General features: G+C 45.2%; 20 non-coding genes across 20 annotated transcripts; all 20 read left to right on the forward strand.

Moving 5' to 3' along the window:
• Positions 1 to 437: 437 nt before the first annotated feature.
• trnae-uuc (transfer RNA glutamic acid (anticodon UUC)) lies at positions 438 to 509 on the forward strand. The gene has a single exon. It is a non-coding gene; the product is annotated as a tRNA-Glu (tRNA).
• A 552-nt stretch (positions 510 to 1,061) lies between these two features.
• trnae-cuc (transfer RNA glutamic acid (anticodon CUC)) lies at positions 1,062 to 1,133 on the forward strand. Its single transcript has one exon. It is a non-coding gene; the product is annotated as a tRNA-Glu (tRNA).
• A 546-nt stretch (positions 1,134 to 1,679) lies between these two features.
• Positions 1,680 to 1,751, forward strand: trnae-uuc (transfer RNA glutamic acid (anticodon UUC)). The gene has a single exon. It is a non-coding gene; the product is annotated as a tRNA-Glu (tRNA).
• A 371-nt stretch (positions 1,752 to 2,122) lies between these two features.
• trnae-cuc (transfer RNA glutamic acid (anticodon CUC)) lies at positions 2,123 to 2,194 on the forward strand. Its single transcript has one exon. It is a non-coding gene; the product is annotated as a tRNA-Glu (tRNA).
• A 546-nt stretch (positions 2,195 to 2,740) lies between these two features.
• Positions 2,741 to 2,812, forward strand: trnae-uuc (transfer RNA glutamic acid (anticodon UUC)). Its single transcript has one exon. It is a non-coding gene; the product is annotated as a tRNA-Glu (tRNA).
• Positions 2,813 to 3,183: 371 nt separating this feature from the next.
• trnae-cuc (transfer RNA glutamic acid (anticodon CUC)) lies at positions 3,184 to 3,255 on the forward strand. Its single transcript has one exon. It is a non-coding gene; the product is annotated as a tRNA-Glu (tRNA).
• Positions 3,256 to 3,801: 546 nt separating this feature from the next.
• Positions 3,802 to 3,873, forward strand: trnae-uuc (transfer RNA glutamic acid (anticodon UUC)). Its single transcript has one exon. It is a non-coding gene; the product is annotated as a tRNA-Glu (tRNA).
• Positions 3,874 to 4,424: 551 nt separating this feature from the next.
• On the forward strand, positions 4,425 to 4,496 carry trnae-cuc (transfer RNA glutamic acid (anticodon CUC)). The gene has a single exon. It is a non-coding gene; the product is annotated as a tRNA-Glu (tRNA).
• Positions 4,497 to 5,042: 546 nt separating this feature from the next.
• trnae-uuc (transfer RNA glutamic acid (anticodon UUC)) lies at positions 5,043 to 5,114 on the forward strand. The gene has a single exon. It is a non-coding gene; the product is annotated as a tRNA-Glu (tRNA).
• Positions 5,115 to 5,666: 552 nt separating this feature from the next.
• trnae-cuc (transfer RNA glutamic acid (anticodon CUC)) lies at positions 5,667 to 5,738 on the forward strand. The gene has a single exon. It is a non-coding gene; the product is annotated as a tRNA-Glu (tRNA).
• A 1,170-nt stretch (positions 5,739 to 6,908) lies between these two features.
• trnae-cuc (transfer RNA glutamic acid (anticodon CUC)) lies at positions 6,909 to 6,980 on the forward strand. Its single transcript has one exon. It is a non-coding gene; the product is annotated as a tRNA-Glu (tRNA).
• Positions 6,981 to 7,519: 539 nt separating this feature from the next.
• Positions 7,520 to 7,591, forward strand: trnae-uuc (transfer RNA glutamic acid (anticodon UUC)). The gene has a single exon. It is a non-coding gene; the product is annotated as a tRNA-Glu (tRNA).
• Positions 7,592 to 8,143: 552 nt separating this feature from the next.
• trnae-cuc (transfer RNA glutamic acid (anticodon CUC)) lies at positions 8,144 to 8,215 on the forward strand. The gene has a single exon. It is a non-coding gene; the product is annotated as a tRNA-Glu (tRNA).
• A 1,170-nt stretch (positions 8,216 to 9,385) lies between these two features.
• Positions 9,386 to 9,457, forward strand: trnae-cuc (transfer RNA glutamic acid (anticodon CUC)). The gene has a single exon. It is a non-coding gene; the product is annotated as a tRNA-Glu (tRNA).
• Positions 9,458 to 9,997: 540 nt separating this feature from the next.
• Positions 9,998 to 10,069, forward strand: trnae-uuc (transfer RNA glutamic acid (anticodon UUC)). Its single transcript has one exon. It is a non-coding gene; the product is annotated as a tRNA-Glu (tRNA).
• A 552-nt stretch (positions 10,070 to 10,621) lies between these two features.
• Positions 10,622 to 10,693, forward strand: trnae-cuc (transfer RNA glutamic acid (anticodon CUC)). Its single transcript has one exon. It is a non-coding gene; the product is annotated as a tRNA-Glu (tRNA).
• A 546-nt stretch (positions 10,694 to 11,239) lies between these two features.
• On the forward strand, positions 11,240 to 11,311 carry trnae-uuc (transfer RNA glutamic acid (anticodon UUC)). The gene has a single exon. It is a non-coding gene; the product is annotated as a tRNA-Glu (tRNA).
• A 552-nt stretch (positions 11,312 to 11,863) lies between these two features.
• Positions 11,864 to 11,935, forward strand: trnae-cuc (transfer RNA glutamic acid (anticodon CUC)). Its single transcript has one exon. It is a non-coding gene; the product is annotated as a tRNA-Glu (tRNA).
• A 539-nt stretch (positions 11,936 to 12,474) lies between these two features.
• On the forward strand, positions 12,475 to 12,546 carry trnae-uuc (transfer RNA glutamic acid (anticodon UUC)). Its single transcript has one exon. It is a non-coding gene; the product is annotated as a tRNA-Glu (tRNA).
• A 371-nt stretch (positions 12,547 to 12,917) lies between these two features.
• On the forward strand, positions 12,918 to 12,989 carry trnae-cuc (transfer RNA glutamic acid (anticodon CUC)). Its single transcript has one exon. It is a non-coding gene; the product is annotated as a tRNA-Glu (tRNA).
• The last annotated feature ends 420 nt before the right edge of the window (positions 12,990 to 13,409 follow it).

Genomic DNA, 13,409 nt, shown 5'->3' on the forward strand with positions numbered 1-13,409 from the left:
GTGGGATGTTCAAAAAGTGACTAGAATGTGAAAACTTGCCCCTGGTTGGATTCCCAGTCAGGGAACTGTGCATTCCTGGACTAGTTTTCTCACACTACGCCAGGAGTGCTCCTCGAAAGCCACTGTCTTGCGTGTTATAGATGTTTTCCTCCTTCAAAAATGATGCATACTTTAATGGATCTGCTATTGTCTGCCTGTATAATCGCGAGGTATTCCATAGTTGTTGTTGCTTCAATTTTGACGCCAATGCAAATGCATCGACTTTACTAACGTTAACAGTGAGTTACTGACGTGGGTCCCTTTAGCAACCCGAGCTATGACAAAGCAAAGCGGTCTTCAGCTGGTTCGCAAGTTGAACAAGTTGTGAACCAGCACCAGCCCTGGCTCTGAACGGATTTGGTGGAAGACGGGTATGATTGACAGTGACATGTGCTGTCTCCCTGGTGGTCTAGTGGTTAGGATTTGGTGCTTTCACCGCCACAGCCCGGGTTCCATTCCCGGTCAGGGAACTGCTCTTTACCTGAATAGATTTCTTACACTTAACCAAGGGTTTTCAACCCTGGTCCTCCGAAGCCACTGTCTTGCGTGTTTTAGATGTGTCCTTGCTTCAACACACGGCTGTCATCAAAAGCTCCATATACCTTTGACAGTAAACTGTTTTCATGGGAGAAGGTGACTCTTCTACCTTTAAATTCTACATTATATAAACTCTTTTTGAAAAGTTCCTATTTGACAACTGCAAAGATCTGTGCTAGTAAGAAGACAAACATAGTTTACTTCAGACACTGCGTTAATGTTCAAAAAGTGTTAGCAACAACCTGCATCTTCTCTTCCTCCAAAGTGTGTTCTCCTGAAGCAAACTTGCCAAGCGTGAACTACTTGGTACTGAAGCATAAACTTGGTGAATGCCTTAGCGAGGCCCGCCTCGTGATTTCTTCACATAGTGGCTGCTGAAAAATGAGTAACGCATTATAAGTCTCAATCAGCACCCAAAGTTCTCTGCTGTAAAACAGTTGAATTGAGAGGACAGCTATTTCTAATTGACAGTACCTAGAGTCATCTCCCTGATGGTCTAGTGGTTAGGATTCGGCGCTCTCACTGCTGCGGCCCGGGTTCGATTCCCCGTCAGGGAACTGGTCTTTTCTAGAAGACATTTCTCACAATACACCACAGGGTTTCAACAAGTTGAAAGAACACGGGCCACAAAGAGTGCGGTGTACAACGATTGTGGGTACGCTCACGGTGGGATGTTCAAAAAGTGACTAGAATGTGAAAACTTGCCCCTGGTTGGATTCCCAGTCAGGGAACTGTGCATTCCTGGACTAGTTTTCTCACACTACGCCAGGAGTGCTCCTCGAAAGCCACTGTCGTGCGTGTTATAGATGTTTTCCTCCTTCAAAAATGATGCATACTTTAATGGATCTGCTATTGTCTGCCTGTATAATCGCGAGGTATTCCATAGTTGTTGTTGCTTCAATTTTCACGCCAATGCAAATGCATCGACTTTACTAACGTTAACAATGAGTTACTGACGTGGGTCCCTTTAGCAACCCGAGCTATGACAAAGCAAAGCGGTCTTCAGCTGGTTCGCAAGTTGAACAAGTTGTGAACCAACACCAGCCCTGGCTCTGAACGGATTTGGTGGAAGACGGGTATGATTGACAGTGACATGTGCTGTCTCCCTGGTGGTCTAGTGGTTAGGATTTGGCGCTTTCACCGCCACGGCCCGGGTTCCATTCCCGGTCAGGGAACTGCTCTTTACCTGAATAGATTTCTTACACTTAACCAAGGGTTTTCAACCCTGGTCCTCCGAAGCCACTGTCTTGCGTGTTTTAGATGTGTCCTTGCTTCAACACACGGCTGTCATCAAAAGCTCCATATACCTTTGACAGTAAACTGTTTTCATGGGAGAAGGTGACTCTTCTACCTTTAAATTCTACATTATATAAACTCTTTTTGAAAAGTTCCTATTTGACAACTGCAAAGATCTGTGCTAGTAAGAAGACAAACATAGTTTACTTCAGACACTGCGTTAATGTTCAAAAAGTGTTAGCAACAACCTGCTGTAAAACAGTTGAATTAAGAGGACAGCTATTTCTAATTGACAGTACCTAGTGTCATCTCCCTGATCGTCTAGTGGTTAGGATTCGGCGCTCTCACCGCCGCGGCCCGGGTTCGATTCCCGGTCAGGGAACTAGTCTTTTCTAGAAGACATTTGTCACAATACACCACAGGGTTTCAACAAGTTGAAAGAACACGGGCCACAAAGAGTGCGGTGTACAACGATTGTGCGTACGCTCACGGTGGGATGTTCAAAAAGTGACTAGAATGTGAAAACTTGCCCCTGGTTGGATTCCCAGTCAGGGAACTGTGCATTCCTGGACTAGTTTTCTCACACTACGCCAGGAGTGCTCCTCGAAAGCCACTGTCTTGCGTGTTATAGATGTTTTCCTCCTTCAAAAATGATGCATACTTTAATGGATCTGCTATTGTCTGCCTGTATAATCGCGAGGTATTCCATAGTTGTTGTTGCTTCAATTTTGACGCCAATGCAAATGCATCGACTTTACTAACGTTAACAGTGAGTTACTGACGTGGGTCCCTTTAGCAACCCGAGCTATGACAAAGCAAAGCGGTCTTCAGCTGGTTCGCAAGTTGAACAAGTTGTGAACCAGCACCAGCCCTGGCTCTGAACGGATTTGGTGGAAGACGGGTATGATTGACAGTGACATGTGCTGTCTCCCTGGTGGTCTAGTGGTTAGGATTTGGCGCTTTCACCGCCACAGCCCGGGTTCCATTCCCGGTCAGGGAACTGCTCTTTACCTGAATAGATTTCTTACACTTAACCAAGGGTTTTCAACCCTGGTCCTCCGAAGCCACTGTCTTGCGTGTTTTAGATGTGTCCTTGCTTCAACACACGGCTGTCATCAAAAGCTCCATATACCTTTCACAGTAAACTGTTTTCATGGGAGAAGGTGACTCTTCTACCTTTAAATTCTACATTATATAAACTCTTTTTGAAAAGTTCCTATTTGACAACTGCAAAGATCTGTGCTAGTAAGAAGACAAACATAGTTTACTTCAGACACTGCGTTAATGTTCAAAAAGTGTTAGCAACAACCTGCTGTAAAACAGTTGAATTAAGAGGACAGCTATTTCTAATTGACAGTACCTAGTGTCATCTCCCTGATCGTCTAGTGGTTAGGATTCGGCGCTCTCACCGCCGCGGCCCGGGTTCGATTCCCGGTCAGGGAACTAGTCTTTTCTAGAAGACATTTCTCACAATACACCACAGGGTTTCAACAAGTTGAAAGAACACGGGCCACAAAGAGTGCGGTGTACAACGATTGTGCGTACGCTCACGGTGGGATGTTCAAAAAGTGACTAGAATGTGAAAACTTGCCCCTGGTTGGATTCCCAGTCAGGGAACTGTGCATTCCTGGACTAGTTTTCTCACACTACGCCAGGAGTGCTCCTCGAAAGCCACTGTCTTGAGTGTTATAGATGTTTTCCTCCTTCAAAAATGATGCATACTTTAATGGATCTGCTATTGTCTGCCTGTATAATCGCGAGGTATTCCATAGTTGTTGTTGCTTCAATTTTCACGCCAATGCAAATGCATCGACTTTACTAACGTTAACAGTGAGTTACTGACGTGGGTCCCTTTAGCAACCCGAGCTATGACAAAGCAAAGCGGTCTTCAGGTGGTTCGCAAGTTGAACAAGTTGTGAACCAGCACCAGCCCTGGCTCTGAACGGATTTGGTGGAAGACGGGTATGATTGACAGTGGCATGTGCTGTCTCCCTGGTGGTCTAGTGGTTAGGATTTGGCGCTTTCACCGCCACAGCCCGGGTTCCATTCCCGGTCAGGGAACTGCTCTTTACCTGAATAGATTTCTTACACTTAACCAAGGGTTTTCAACCCTGGTCCTCCAGGCCACTGTCTTGCGTGTTTTAGATGTGTCCTTGCTTCAACACACGGCTGTCATCAAAAGCTCCATATACCTTTGACAGTAAACTGTTTTCATGGGAGAAGGTGACTCTTCTACCTTTGAATTCTACATTATATAAACTCTTTTTGAAAAGTTCCTATTTGACAACTGCAAAGATCTGTGCTAGTAAGAAGACAAACATAGTTTACTTCAGACACTGCGTTAATGTTCAAAAAGTGTTAGCAACAACCTGCATCTTCTCTTCCTCCAAAGTGTGTTCTCCTGAAGCAAACTTGCCAAGCGTGAACTACTTTGTACTGAAGCATAAACTTGGTGAATGCCTTAGCGAGGCCCGCCTCGTGATTTCTTCACATAGTGGCTGCTGAAAAATGAGTAACGCATTATAAGTCTCAATCAGCACCCAAAGTTCTCTGCTGTAAAACAGTTGAATTAAGAGGACAGCTATTTCTAATTGACAGTACCTAGTGTCATCTCCCTGATCGTCTAGTGGTTAGGATTCGGCGCTCTCACCGCCGCGGCCCAGGTTCGATTCCCGGTCAGGGAACTAGTCTTTTGTAGAAGACATTTGTCACAATACACCACAGGGTTTCAACAAGTTGAAAGAACACGGGCCACAAAGAGTGCGGTGTACAACGATTGTGCGTACGCTCACGGTGGGATGTTCAAAAAGTGACTAGAATGTGAAAACTTGCCCCTGGTTGGATTCCCAGTCAGGGAACTGTGCATTCCTGGACTAGTTTTCTCACACTACGCCAGGAGTGCTCCTCGAAAGCCACTGTCTTGCGTGTTATAGATGTTTTCCTCCTTCAAAAATGATGCATACTTTAATGGATCTGCTATTGTCTGCCTGTATAATTGCGAGGTATTCCATAGTTGTTGTTGCTTCAATTTTGACGCCAATGCAAATGCATCGACTTTACTAACGTTAACAGTGAGTTACTGACGTGGGTCCCTTTAGCAACCCGAGCTATGACAAAGCAAAGCGGTCTTCAGCTGGTTCGCAAGTTGAACAAGTTGTGAACCAGCACCAGCCCTGGCTCTGAACGGATTTGGTGGAAGACGGGTATGATTGACAGTGGCATGTGCTGTCTCCCTGGTGGTCTAGTGGTTAGGATTTGGCGCTTTCACCGCCACAGCCCGGGTTCCATTCCCGGTCAGGGAACTGCTCTTTACCTGAATAGATTTCTTACACTTAACCAAGGGTTTTCAACCCTGGTCCTCCGAAGCCACTGTCTTGCGTGTTTTAGATGTGTCCTTGCTTCAACACACGGCTGTCATCAAAAGCTCCATATACCTTTGACAGTAAACTGTTTTCATGGGAGAAGGTGACTCTTCTACCTTTAAATTCTACATTATATAAACTCTTTTTGAAAAGTTCCTATTTGACAACTGCAAAGATCTGTGCTAGTAAGAAGACAAACATAGTTTACTTCAGACACTGCGTTAATGTTCAAAAAGTGTTAGCAACAACCTGCATCTTCTCTTCCTCCAAAGTGTGTTCTCCTGAAGCAAACTTGCCAAGCGTGAACTACTTGGTACTGAAGCATAAACTTGGTGAATGCCTTAGCGAGGCCCGCCTCGTGATTTCTTCACATAGTGGCTGCTGAAAAATGAGTAACGCATTATAAGTCTCAATCAGCACCCAAAGTTCTCTGCTGTAAAACAGTTGAATTAAGAGGACAGCTATTTCTAATTGACAGTACCTAGTGTCATCTCCCTGATCGTCTAGTGGTTAGGATTCGGCGCTCTCACCGCCGCGGCCCAGGTTCGATTCCCGGTCAGGGAACTAGTCTTTTGTAGAAGACATTTGTCACAATACACCACAGGGTTTCAACAAGTTGAAAGAACACGGGCCACAAAGAGTGCGGTGTACAACGATTGTGCGTACGCTCACGGTGGGATGTTCAAAAAGTGACTAGAATGTGAAAACTTGCCCCTGGTTGGATTCCCAGTCAGGGAACTGTGCATTCCTGGACTAGTTTTCTCACACTACGCCAGGAGTGCTCCTCGAAAGCCACTGTCTTGCGTGTTATAGATGTTTTCCTCCTTCAAAAATGATGCATACTTTAATGGATCTGCTATTGTCTGCCTGTATAATCGCGAGGTATTCCATAGTTGTTGTTGCTTCAATTTTGACGCCAATGCAAATGCATCGACTTTACTAACGTTAACAGTGAGTTACTGACGTGGGTCCCTTTAGCAACCCGAGCTATGACAAAGCAAAGCGGTCTTCAGCTGGTTCGCAAGTTGAACAAGTTGTGAACCAGCACCAGCCCTGGCTCTGAACGGATTTGGTGGAAGACGGGTATGATTGACAGTGGCATGTGCTGTCTCCCTGGTGGTCTAGTGGTTAGGATTTGGAGCTTTCACCGCCACAGCCCGGGTTCCATTCCCGGTCAGGGAACTGCTCTTTACCTGAATAGATTTCTTACACTTAACCAAGGGTTTTCAACCCTGGTCCTCCGAAGCCACTGTCTTGCGTGTTTTAGATGTGTCCTTGCTTCAACACACGGCTGTCATCAAAAGCTCCATATACCTTTGACAGTAAACTGTTTTCATGGGAGAAGGTGACTCTTCTACCTTTAAATTCTACATTATATAAACTCTTTTTGAAAAGTTCCTATTTGACAACTGCAAAGATCTGTGCTAGTAAGAAGACAAACATAGTTTACTTCAGACACTGCGTTAATGTTCAAAAAGTGTTAGCAACAACCTGCATCTTCTCTTCCTCCAAAGTGTGTTCTCCTGAAGCAAACTTGCCAAGCGTGAACTACTTGGTACTGAAGCATAAACTTGGTGAATGCCTTAGCGAGGCCCGCCTCGTGATTTCTTCACATAGTGGCTGCTGAAAAATGAGTAACGCATTATAAGTCTCAATCAGCATCCAAAGTTCTCTGCTGTAAAACAGTTGAATTAAGAGGACAGCTATTTCTAATTGACAGTACCTAGAGTCATCTCCCTGATGGTCTAGTGGTTAGGATTCGGCGCTCTCACCGCCGCGGCCCGGGTTCGATTCCCGGTCAGGGAACTGGTCTTTTCTAGAAGACATTTCTCACAATACACCACAGGGTTTCAAAAGTTGAAAGAACACGGGCCACAAAGAGTGCGGTGTACAACGATTGTGCTCACGGTGGGTTGTTCAAAAAGTGACTAGAATGTGAAAACTTGCCCCTGGTTGGATTCCCAGTCAGGGAACTGTGCATTCCTGGACTAGTTTTCTCACACTACGCCAGGAGTGCTCCTCGAAAGCCACTGTCTTGCGTGTTATAGATGTTTTCCTCCTTCAAAAATGATGCATACTTTAATGGATCTGCTATTGTCTGCCTGTATAATCGCGAGGTATTCCATAGTTGTTGTTGCTTCAATTTTGACGCCAATGCAAATGCATCGACTTTACTAACGTTAACAGTGAGTTACTGACGTGGGTCCCTTTAGCAACCCGAGCTATGACAAAGCAAAGCGGTCTTCAGCTGGTTTGCAAGTTGAACAAGTTGTGAACCAGCACCAGCCCTGGCTCTGAACGGATTTGGTGGAAGACGGGTATGATTGACAGTGGCATGTGCTGTCTCCCTGGTGGTCTAGTGGTTAGGATTTGGCGCTTTCACCGCCACAGCCCGGGTTCCATTCCCGGTCAGGGAATTGCTCTTTACCTGAATAGATTTCTTACACTTAACCAAGGGTTTTCAACCCTGGTCCTCCGAAGCCTCTGTCTTGCGTGTTTTAGATGTGTCCTTGCTTCAACACACGGCTGTCATCAAAAGCTCCATATACCTTTGACAGTAAACTGTTTTCATGGGAGAAGGTGACTCTTCTACCTTTAAATTCTACATTATATAAACTCTTTTTGAAAAGTTCCTATTTGACAACTGCAAAGATCTGTGCTAGTAAGAAGACAAACATAGTTTACTTCAGACACTGCGTTAATGTTCAAAAAGTGTTAGCAACAACCTGCATCTTCTCTTCCTCCAAAGTGTGTTCTCCTGAAGCAAACTTGCCAAGCGTGAACTACTTGGTACTGAAGCATAAACTTGGTGAATGCCTTAGCGAGGCCCGCCTCGTGATTTCTTCACATAGTGGCTGCTGAAAAATGAATAACGCATTATAAGTCTCAATCAGCACCCAAAGTTCTCTGCTGTAAAACAGTTGAATTAAGAGGACAGCTATTTCTAATTGACAGTACCTAGTGTCATCTCCCTGATCGTCTAGTGGTTAGGATTCGGCGCTCTCACCGCCGCGGCCCGGGTTCGATTCCCGGTCAGGGAACTAGTCTTTTCTAGAAGACATTTGTCACAATACACCACAGGGTTTCAACAAGTTGAAAGAACACGGGCCACAAAGAGTGCGGTGTACAACGATTGTGCGTACGCTCACGGTGGGATGTTCAAAAAGTGACTAGAATGTGAAAACTTGCCCCTGGTTGGATTCCCAGTCAGGGAACTGTGCATTCCTGGACTAGTTTTCTCACACTACGCCAGGAGTGCTCCTCGAAAGCCACTGTCTTGCGTGTTATAGATGTTTTCCTCCTTCAAAAATGATGCATACTTTAATGGATCTGCTATTGTCTGCCTGTATAATCGCGAGGTATTCCATAGTTGTTGTTGCTTCAATTTTGACGCCAATGCAAATGCATCGACTTTACTAACGTTAACAGTGAGTTACTGACGTGGGTCCCTTTAGCAACCCGAGCTATGACAAAGCAAAGCGGTCTTCAGCTGGTTCGCAAGTTGAACAAGTTGTGAACCAGCACCAGCCCTGGCTCTGAACGGATTTGGTGGAAGACGGGTATGATTGACAGTGGCATGTGCTGTCTCCCTGGTGGTCTAGTGGTTAGGATTTGGAGCTTTCACCGCCACAGCCCGGGTTCCATTCCCGGTCAGGGAACTGCTCTTTACCTGAATAGATTTCTTACACTTAACCAAGGGTTTTCAACCCTGGTCCTCCGAAGCCACTGTCTTGCGTGTTTTAGATGTGTCCTTGCTTCAACACACGGCTGTCATCAAAAGCTCCATATACCTTTGACAGTAAACTGTTTTCATGGGAGAAGGTGACTCTTCTACCTTTAAATTCTACATTATATAAACTCTTTTTGAAAAGTTCCTATTTGACAACTGCAAAGATCTGTGCTAGTAAGAAGACAAACATAGTTTACTTCAGACACTGCGTTAATGTTCAAAAAGTGTTAGCAACAACCTGCATCTTCTCTTCCTCCAAAGTGTGTTCTCCTGAAGCAAACTTGCCAAGCGTGAACTACTTGGTACTGAAGCATAAACTTGGTGAATGCCTTAGCGAGGCCCGCCTCGTGATTTCTTCACATAGTGGCTGCTGAAAAATGAGTAACGCATTATAAGTCTCAATCAGCATCCAAAGTTCTCTGCTGTAAAACAGTTGAATTAAGAGGACAGCTATTTCTAATTGACAGTACCTAGAGTCATCTCCCTGATGGTCTAGTGGTTAGGATTCGGCGCTCTCACCGCCGCGGCCCGGGTTCGATTCCCGGTCAGGGAACTGGTCTTTTCTAGAAGACATTTCTCACAATACACCACAGGGTTTCAACAAGTTGAAAGAACACGGGCCACAAAGAGTGCGGTGTACAACGATTGTGCTCACGGTGGGATGTTCAAAAAGTGACTAGAATGTGAAAACTTGCCCCTGGTTGGATTCCCAGTCAGGGAACTGTGCATTCCTGGACTAGTTTTCTCACACTACGCCAGGAGTGCTCCTCGAAAGCCACTGTCTTGCGTGTTATAGATGTTTTCCTCCTTCAAAAATGATGCATACTTTAATGGATCTGCTATTGTCTGCCTGTATAATCGCGAGGTATTCCATAGTTGTTGTTGCTTCAATTTTGACGCCAATGCAAATGCATCGACTTTACTAACGTTAACAGTGAGTTACTGACGTGGGTCCCTTTAGCAACCCGAGCTATGACAAAGCAAAGCGGTCTTCAGCTGGTTCGCAAGTTGAACAAGTTGTGAACCAGCACCAGCCCTGGCTCTGAACGGATTTGGTGGAAGACGGGTATGATTGACAGTGGCATGTGCTGTCTCCCTGGTGGTCTAGTGGTTAGGATTTGGCGCTTTCACCGCCACAGCCCGGGTTCCATTCCCGGTCAGGGAACTGCTCTTTACCTGAATAGATTTCTTACACTTAACCAAGGGTTTTCAACCCTGGTCCTCCGAAGCCTCTGTCTTGCGTGTTTTAGATGTGTCCTTGCTTCAACACACGGCTGTCATCAAAAGCTCCATATACCTTTGACAGTAAACTGTTTTCATGGGAGAAGGTGACTCTTCTACCTTTAAATTCTACATTATATAAACTCTTTTTGAAAAGTTCCTATTTGACAACTGCAAAGATCTGTGCTAGTAAGAAGACAAACATAGTTTACTTCAGACACTGCGTTAATGTTCAAAAAGTGTTAGCAACAACCTGCATCTTCTCTTCCTCCAAAGTGTGTTCTCCTGAAGCAAACTTGCCAAGCGTGAACTACTTGGTACTGAAGCATAAACTTGGTGAATGCCTTAGCGAGGCCTGCCTCGTGATTTCTTCACATAGTGGCTGCTGAAAAATGAATAACGCATTATAAGTCTCAATCAGCACCCAAAGTTCTCTGCTGTAAAACAGTTGAATTAAGAGGACAGCTATTTCTAATTGACAGTACCTAGTGTCATCTCCCTGATCGTCTAGTGGTTAGGATTCGGCGCTCTCACCGCCGCGGCCCGGGTTCGATTCCCGGTCAGGGAACTAGTCTTTTCTAGAAGACATTTGTCACAATACACCACAGGGTTTCAACAAGTTGAAAGAACACGGGCCACAAAGAGTGCGGTGTACAACGATTGTGCGTACGCTCACGGTGGGATGTTCAAAAAGTGACTAGAATGTGAAAACTTGCCCCTGGTTGGATTCCCAGTCAGGTAACTGTGCATTCCTGGACTAGTTTTCTCACACTACGCCAGGAGTGCTCCTCGAAAGCCACTGTCTTGCGTGTTATAGATGTTTTCCTCCTTCAAAAATGATGCATACTTTAATGGATCTGCTATTGTCTGCCTGTATAATCGCGAGGTATTCCATAGTTGTTGTTGCTTCAATTTTGACGCCAATGCAAATGCATCGACTTTACTAACGTTAACAGTGAGTTACTGACGTGGGTCCCTTTAGCAACCCGAGCTATGACAAAGCAAAGCGGTCTTCAGCTGGTTCGCAAGTTGAACAAGTTGTGAACCAGCACCAGCCCTGGCTCTGAACGGATTTGGTGGAAGACGGGTATGATTGACAGTGGCATGTGCTGTCTCCCTGGTGGTCTAGTGGTTAGGATTTGGCGCTTTCACCGCCACAGCCCGGGTTCCATTCCCGGTCAGGGAACTGCTCTTTACCTGAATAGATTTCTTACACTTAACCAAGGGTTTTCAACCCTGGTCCTCCGAAGCCACTGTCTTGCGTGTTTTAGATGTGTCCTTGCTTCAACACACGGCTGTCATCAAAAGCTCCATATACCTTTGACAGTAAACTGTTTTCATGGGAGAAGGTGACTCTTCTACCTTTAAATTCTACATTATATAAACTCTTTTTGAAAAGTTCCTATTTGACAACTGCAAAGATCTGTGCTAGTAAGAAGACAAACATAGTTTACTTCAGACACTGCGTTAATGTTCAAAAAGTGTTAGCAACAACCTGCATCTTCTCTTCCTCCAAAGTGTGTTCTCCTGAAGCAAACTTGCCAAGCGTGAACTACTTGGTAATGAAGCATAAACTTGGTGAATGCCTTAGCGAGGCCCGCCTCGTGATTTCTTCACATAGTGGCTGCTGAAAAATGAGTAACGCATTATAAGTCTCAATCAGCATCCAATGTTCTCTGCTGTAAAACAGTTGAATTAAGAGGACAGCTATTTCTAATTGACAGTACCTAGAGTCATCTCCCTGATGGTCTAGTGGTTAGGATTCGGCGCTCTCACCGCCGCGGCCCGGGTTCGATTCCCGGTCAGGGAACTGGTCTTTTCTAGAAGACATTTCTCACAATACACCACAGGGTTTCAAAAGTTGAAAGAACACGGGCCACAAAGAGTGCGGTGTACAACGATTGTGCTCACGGTGGGATGTTCAAAAAGTGACTAGAATGTGAAAACTTGCCCCTGGTTGGATTCCCAGTCAGGGAACTGTGCATTCCTGGACTAGTTTTCTCACACTACGCCAGGAGTGCTCATCGAAAGCCACTGTCGTGCGTGTTATAGATGTTTTCCTCCTTCAAAAATGATGCATACTTTAATGGATCTGCTATTGTCTGCCTGTATAATCGCGAGGTATTCCATAGTTGTTGTTGCTTCAATTTTCACGCCAATGCAAATGCATCGACTTTACTAACGTTAACAATGAGTTACTGACGTGGGTCCCTTTAGCAACCCGAGCTATGACAAAGCAAAGCGGTCTTCAGCTGGTTCGCAAGTTGAACAAGTTGTGAACCAACACCAGCCCTGGCTCTGAACGGATTTGGTGGAAGACGGGTATGATTGACAGTGACATGTGCTGTCTCCCTGGTGGTCTAGTGGTTAGGATTTGGCGCTTTCACCGCCACGGCCCGGGTTCCATTCCCGGTCAGGGAACTGCTCTTTACCTGAATAGATTTCTTACACTTAACCAAGGGTTTTCAACCTTGGTCCTCCGAAGCCTCTGTCTTGCATGTTTTAGATGTGTCCTTGCTTCAACACACGGCTGTCATCAAAAGCTCCATATACCTTTGACAGTAAACTGTTTTCATGGGAGAAGGTGACTCTTCTACCTTTAAATTCTACATTATATAAACTCTTTTTGAAAAGTTCCTATTTGACAACTGCAAAGATCTGTGCTAGTAAGAAGACAAACATAGTTTACTTCAGACACTGCGTTAATGTTCAAAAAGTGTTAGCAACAACCTGCTGTAAAACAGTTGAATTAAGAGGACAGCTATTTCTAATTGACAGTACCTAGTGTCATCTCCCTGATCGTCTAGTGGTTAGGCTTCGGCGCTCTCACCGCCGCGGCCCGGGTTCGATTCCCGGTCAGGGAACTAGTCTTTTCTAGAAGACATTTCTCACAATACACCACAGGGTTTCAACAAGTTGAAAGAACACGGGCCACAAAGAGTGCGGTGTACAACGATTGTGCGTACGCTCACGGTGGGATGTTCAAAAAGTGACTAGAATGTGAAAACTTGCCCCTGGTTGGATTCCCAGTCAGGGAATTGGCATTCCTGGACTAGTTTTCTCACACTACGCCAGGAGTGCTCCTCGAAAGCCACTGTCTTGCGTGTTATAGATGTTTTCCTCCTTCAAAAATGATGCATACTTTAATGGATCTGCTATTGTCTGCCTGTATAATCGCGAGGTATTCCATAGTTGTTGTTGCTTCAATTTTCACGCCAATGCAAATGCATCGACTTTACTAACGTTAACAGTGAGTTACTGACGTGGGTCCCTTTAGCAACCCG

This window comes from Cololabis saira, chromosome 1 (genome assembly GCF_033807715.1).
Source record: "Cololabis saira isolate AMF1-May2022 chromosome 1, fColSai1.1, whole genome shotgun sequence".
In the NCBI taxonomy this organism is placed as follows: Eukaryota; Metazoa; Chordata; class Actinopteri; order Beloniformes; family Belonidae; genus Cololabis; species Cololabis saira.